The following is a 6,905-nucleotide window of genomic DNA, read 5'->3' as shown; positions in this document are numbered from 1 at the left end:
CTCCGTGAGAGGAGTGAACCCTCCCCACAACCCAAAGAGCGTTCCACTTCTTCACCTACTGTCACTGCCATGAGCGAGTGGCGCTCCGTGGGGTCCCGTTTGTCGAGCCCGCGTTCGGTAGACGTGTGCCCTGTGGAGCAACCGCTGGCTCTAGCCAATCGTTTTGCTCTACTGGAGGATGAAGTGGCTGAAAACCAGGAGTTCTTGGTGGTGGGGGACTCCATGGTTCGAGGCTATGACGACATCCTGCAGCGAAAGACTAAGCGACGTTGCAAGCTTGTATGTCAACCGGGCCGTGGGATCGTTGATTGTACCCGGTCCATCAGGGAGCAAGGACGGAAGAACACGGTTACGATTGTTCATACGGGAAGTAACGATGTAGGTAGGGTGAGATCAGAGGAGCTTGTTCGGAATTACAAGGTCCTCCTTCAGGAGATGAAGGAACGTGGGAGCCGTCACGTAGTCTGTGGGATCCTCCCGAGGATCTACGCAGGCTCGTGTTGGAACAGTAGAGCCATAGGGATCAATGATAGGATATCACAGTTGTGCACACAATTGGGATACCACTTTCTTGATCCTTGGTATCTCTTTTCTAGGCGCCATGACCTTTACGCTTCTGATGGGATCCACCTTACCCGCAGAGGCAAAGATGTTCTTACAAACCTCATTGTGGGAGTTTGTAATGAACTAGCTCCTTTTTTTAGGGTAGAAGGCCAAAGGGAAGGGGAAATAGAATGTACTTGGGAAAACAGTGTAGAGTATAGCATTAATGTAGAACAATGTACCTGTATAGGACAAAATATAATTTTAGAATATAATGTCGCTAGAGGACGAAATGTCACATTAGGATATAATGTCATAGGACAAAATGTCGCAATGGGATGTAATGACAGTGAAGGACAAAAGATCACGATGGGAAGTAATGATAGTGGAGAACAAAATATCACGATAGGATGTAATGATAATGGAGGAGAAAATATCACGGTATGATATGTCAGTGAAGGCCAAAATGTAATTTTAGGAAGGGATACCGGACAGAATGTCAATGAAGGCCAAAATATCATGATAGGATGTAATGTCGCTAGAGGACGAAATGACACATTAGAATGTAATGTCATAGGACAAAATGTCACAATGGGATGTAATGACAGTGGAGGAAAAAAGATCACGATGGGAAATAATGATAGTGGAGAACAAAATATTACGATAGGATGTAATGATAATGGAGGAGAAAATATCACGGTAGGATATAATGTCAGTGAAGGAAAAAATATAATTTTAGGAAGAGATACCGGACAGAATGTCAATGAAGGCCAAAATATCAAGATAGGATGTAATGACAGTGGAAGACAAAAGATCACGATGGGATGTAATTATAGTGGAGGAAAAAATATCACTGGAGGACAAAATATAATTTTAGAAAGGGATGCCGGACATAATGTCACTGAACGACGGGATGCCGGCGTGAATCACGGTGACGTTGGGGGACAAAATGTACAAAATAGATCGGATGACCGTAATCGACCAGATGTCCGTGATGGGGGAAATGTTAATTTTGATAGGAGAAATGTTAATGAGGCATTGAATGTCAATGAAGGACCAAATAATAATAATATAGAGCAAGGCATAAATAAAAAACAAAATGATAATATAAGACATGATATTGAAACTCAAAATGTGTCAAAAAGAAATAATCACGAGTTTCTTAAAACTATGTACTTTAATGCTCGTAGTTAGGAACAAATTTCAAGAAATACAGGCGTATGTCAAAAGCGAAAATCTCGATATGATAGGAATAACTGAGACATGGTTAAATGGTACAGAGTTCGAAGCTGAATTTAATATTGCGGGATTTAAACACTTTTATCAGGATAGAAACTACAAGAAAGGTGGGGGTGTTCTATTGTACGTTAAAAACAATGTTCATGCTTGTGTTTTAGAGAAAGTGAAACAGGATGCATATGACAGTTTGTGGGTTGAGTTAACCCAAACAAATGGACAAAAAATGAATATAGGTGTAATATATAGGCCAAAGACATTATCATTAGCAGACGACAAACTGTTATTTCAAGAACTGTCTAGCTTCTGCAACCGGGATTTGTTGATAATGGGTGATATTAATTTTACTGACATTGATTGGATGACCCTTGAACATGGCCATATAGGTAGTCGCTTGATTTATTTTCTTGGTGACAATTACTTAATTCAGCATGTAAAAGAGCCCACAAGATATGGAAACTTACTCGATTTATTGATCACTAGCCGCGAAAGCATGGTAACTGATGTAGAAGTCGGTGAATCTGTTGCAAATAGCGATCACAACTTAGTCAGATTCAAACTCCTAAACAATTTTAGAATAGATACTTGTGCTTCTAAAATACCCGATTTCAGTAAAGCTCAGTTCATAGGACTACGTCAGGAGCTTCAGCTTACAGATTGGGAGGCAAAATTAAACGAAAGGCCTGTAGATCAGATGTGGGAAATATTTCAAAATACGCTCACTAAGATGATTCAAACTTACATTCCTTTTAAGGACAGACGTCCCCCAAATCAGGCTCGCCCAAAGTGGCTCGACAAAGAAACTGAAAAAAGTATTGCTAAAAAGAGACAGGCTTATAAGAAATATAAGTGCTCGGGTGCATCTAATGACTATGAAAGTTATGTATCAATACAGAGAGATTTGAAAAAGACAATAAGAAAAAGAAAACGACAATACGAAATGAACATTGCTGATAAATCCAAAGAGAATCCCAAAGAATTCTATAGTTACATTAGAGATAAAAAGGTTGTTAGGAATCACATTGGTCCACTATTATCTGCTGACGGTCAACTTGAATATTCAAATGAAGGAATGTGTAATATCTTAAACAATTATTTTAGCTCGGTATTCGTAAACGAAACACCTCTAAGTGAATTCCAAACTGAAACCTGTGAAAAGTCTAGGGTAAACTTACTCACTACGGTAAATATAACAAAAGAAAAAATTAAAAGGTGTATAGACAAACTCAAAGTTAATAAAACACCAGGGCCTGACGGTTGGCATCCAAGAATCTTAAAGGAAATGAAAAATGAGATTGTTGTTCCATTAGAAATTATTTTCAAGAAATCCATCATATCCGGAGATGTCCCAAGAGAATGGAAGCTAGCTAACGTTACTCCCATATTCAAAAAAGGTGACAAAAAGAAACCAAATAACTATAGGCCTATAAGTTTGACTTCAATCGTAGGAAAAATAATGGAAACTATCATCAGAGATGTTATCGAATATCATTTAGAAAGTAACCGTTTGATAAATGATAGCCAGCATGGTTTCAGACGGAAACGTTCTTGCGTGACTAACTTACTCGAATTCTACAACACAGTTATCTCGAATTATGACAAAAGAAACAATATAGATTTAATATATCTAGACTTTGCAAAAGCTTTTGATACCGTCCCACACGAAAGACTACTTACTAAATTAGCTTTGCATGGAATAAGTGGTAGCCTATTAGGTTGGACTAGTAATTGGTTGAAAGGTCGAAAACAGAGAGTTGTTTTAAATGGAAAAACTTCTGGATGGAAAAGTGTTGCAAGTGGAGTTCCTCAGGGTTCCGTTCTTGGGCCACTTCTATTCATAGTATATATAAATTATATAGACCATGGACTAAAATCTACTGTTTCCAAATTTGCTGATGATACAAAACTGTGCGGAGTGGCAAATGATCACTCAAACCAATTAGATATTCAAGAAGATTTAGATCAATTACAGCAATGGTCTGAAAAGTGGCTAATGAAATTTAACACAAGTAAATGCAAGGTAATGCACATAGGTAAAAATAACTGTAAGTACGATTACAAGTATTTGGAAATTCGTTAACAAAAGTGGATAGTGAAAAAGATCTCGGCGTAATTATCAGTAACGACCTCAAATCATCCAAGCAGTGTATTTCAGCCTCTGAGAAAGCAAATAAGATTCTGGGATTGATTGTGCGATCTTTTGATTTCAAAAGTCCATCACTCATTAACAAGCTATATAAATCGTTAGTTCGTCCACATTTGGAATATGCTGTTTCTGTATGGTCACCAAATCTCATTAAAGACATTGACAGACTGGAAAAAGTACAACGGCGAGCCACAAAACTGATTCCAAATATCAAAAATAAATCATACGAAAATCGACTTAAGCACATGAATCTGTTTTCCCTAAAAAAGCGTAGACTCAGAGGTGACTTGATACAGGTCTTTAAGATTTTAAAGGGAATTGACAACATCAAAAGTGACCAAATTTTCATATTGAATGAGAATCAGACAAGAAACAATGGTCTCAAACTGTCCGGAAATAGATTCAATTTGGAAGTAGGTAGAAACAACTTTGCCAACCGTGTAGTTAATGAATGGAATAAACTTCCTGCACAGGTAGTGCAATGTAGTTCAGTTCGAAGCTTTAAGAATCATTTAGATAAATACCTAAGTAAGATGCTGTAATGATTATAATTTATGTTATATTATTTGTTTTTGTTTTGTTATAATTTGTCTGTCTGATTTTCATTTATTATTAGTTATATGTCAATTTATTATCATTTACTATTTACCTGTTTGTTTGTTATTCAACTATACCTATGCATTTATTTATGTATTTTATTTGTTATTTACATTATTATCGTTTTTATTTATTATTATTATTATTTTTTCTTTTTCTTTTTTTTTTTGCATCCGACCTAGATATGGATCAAAAGGTCTCCTGTCGGCATGCTCCGCCTTTGTAGGACGAAAGCGAGTTTGTTACATCTGATTAGGACTGTAGAAATTACACCATAATGTCTATGTTCTTTTTATATAGTACTTATTCATATCCCCCTTGCAATTTTTTAGTGAAATAGTTTTTGCTACATCTTTTCAATAAGTTCAATCTGTTTTCAATTATCCATGTAAGGACAAGGGGTTCTGCTAAAATGAATAGTATAATTTGGCGTCAGCTAGCACAAAAGCATTTGCGTATTTAGGTTAATCAGAACAGTCTATTGTAGCTTACAATGCCCATAGATTAATCTAGACTGAATAAAATCGCATGAAGCAGCCACTGGATTAATGAATTATGGATATTCACTGTCTATGCCTTGCCAGCACAAGAAAAGACGCTGAGTAGAACCTTGCTAACACAAGAAAACAACTAGCGACTTCACTTTATTAACCTCTTCGCTTTTTCTACATTTTTGTAGATAATATTTTCTGACGTACGTAAGACAGAATGAGAGGAAGGGTGGTGAGGTAAACGCCAAAAAACCGTTGGAGTTTTAATACTGACGTTTCGTCCTAAAAGTCCTTCTAGGACGAAACGTCAATATTTAAACTCCAACGGTTTTTGGCGTTTACCTCACCACCCTTCCACTCATATTATTTCCTGATTTTTTGTACCAGAAATTTTTATTTAGCTGAAGCAAGGAGGCCCAAGACAAAGCAACGGAACATTGATCGATCAAAACCCATTTCGTCCCTAACCAGACATAAAGTCGTCCAGGATTAACCTGATTGTCAATATTAGAGGAAATCACTTGGAAGTCACCGCGTACAGTGAAGGGATCAGATTTGGGTTCATCGCCACAACCAGGTACTACGTTGTCTTGAGGCGACTTTCTCAGATGAATAAAATCGCCTGGTGTCAGCCAAAACATAAATCGTAAATTGAGTCACCATATTAAAGGGGTATTTTTTTTTTTTTATCAGTTTAATGTTGTCCTGAATTGCCCCCTCAGCTGAATAAAATCTTCTGTTTAAATAATGAAATGGGGTTTAGAGGACAGCTAGGCTAAAAGAAGTGTCACTTATATGGTAGAACGCCATCGCTGCCAAAGCGGAACCACAGAAAACGAACAGCCTGTCGACAACCAGGATAAAGCAGCCAGTGGAACCCCTCTCGCTACGATGGTGTACACGACCTATCGTTTTTATACTGACAAAAAGGGGACGTATTTGCTCTGTGAATTATGTTCTGAATAAATTCCTCTGGCAAGAGGGACCTAGAGTGGGACAGTGTCGTCAGATGAACTCAGCTGTAGAATGAGCAGGATCTCGATCCTATTCAGAAAGGAGTTCTACACTTTCCTCTGAATGAAATCTCGCCTGGCCTTGCCCAAAATAAAACCTGTAAAGTGCGTCACATCGCCTGTGAAGCAATGGATACGTTTAATTCAGCTGAGGGACGTGGTCTCCGGCCTGAACAGGGTCGTGACCCATAACCACCTAGCCCACCCCTGGGGCGGACCCTCAAGATGGACAGAACCGTCTGGGGTTTTGGCACAAGACTATCTCAATCCCGGCCAGATCGCGATACACCCAGAAACTGAATAAAATCGGCTGGGCTGGAGACGCCAAAGTGTACAACGCTAATGACGGTTGACTCGACCTCTTACCTCACCCTGCAGATGAACAGAACCGCTTGGCTGAAGAGAGTCGTCTTGTGTCTGGGACGACCAAGCTTACAGTGTCTTATCTTGCTACGTTGGCTGTCGGCCGGAAAATCCGGTCCAAAAGTGTGAGACTGCACGAGAGAATGAAGTGCGCAGTGTCCCTGAAACGGTGGGAAAGGAAACACATTGCATATACCTGTGTGACGTCATCGCTACGCTGCCGTCAGGTGATGCTATCCGGCTAATTAGGATGTTACCTTAGTGAAAGGGCGAATGCAATCGTGCATGAAGTCCTTCCGTACCGTGCAGTACTTTTCTTAAAGTCTGGCTGCCGCCAAACTACTTTACTCTTCTCCGGGGACATCTTCTCTCAAGCATTGAGCATCTAATTCAAGAAATTCACAGGGCGTCCCATTACAAAAATGCTGTGATCATGGGATATTTTAACTGTAGAAACATTGATTGGGTAAGTTCAGTAAGAGATCAGGAAGCTCATTTTTTATGTTGTAATAATTT

The 6,905-nt window shown here is 38.8% G+C and overlaps 1 protein-coding gene across 2 annotated transcripts in view; it reads right to left on the bottom strand.

Annotated features, from left to right (window-relative positions):
* The window catches only part of LOC143020879 (uncharacterized), a 34,166-nt gene extending 27,616 nt beyond the window's left edge, over positions 1-6,550 (bottom strand). Inside the window, exon 1 of one of the 2 annotated variants that reach the window (XM_076177749.1) lies at positions 6,393-6,550. The gene's annotated coding sequence lies outside the window, so the exon portion shown is untranslated. The remainder of the gene's footprint in view (positions 1-6,392) is intronic. The other variant, XM_076177750.1, reaches the window with a different exon arrangement.
* Positions 6,551-6,905: the final 355 nt, after the last annotated feature.

Source organism: Oratosquilla oratoria, chromosome 41 (assembly GCF_046742065.1).
Source record: "Oratosquilla oratoria isolate Oo_2021 chromosome 41, ASM4674206v1, whole genome shotgun sequence".
Taxonomy (NCBI): Eukaryota; Metazoa; Arthropoda; class Malacostraca; order Stomatopoda; family Squillidae; genus Oratosquilla; species Oratosquilla oratoria.
This window is presented reverse-complemented; position numbering and strand designations above follow the sequence as displayed.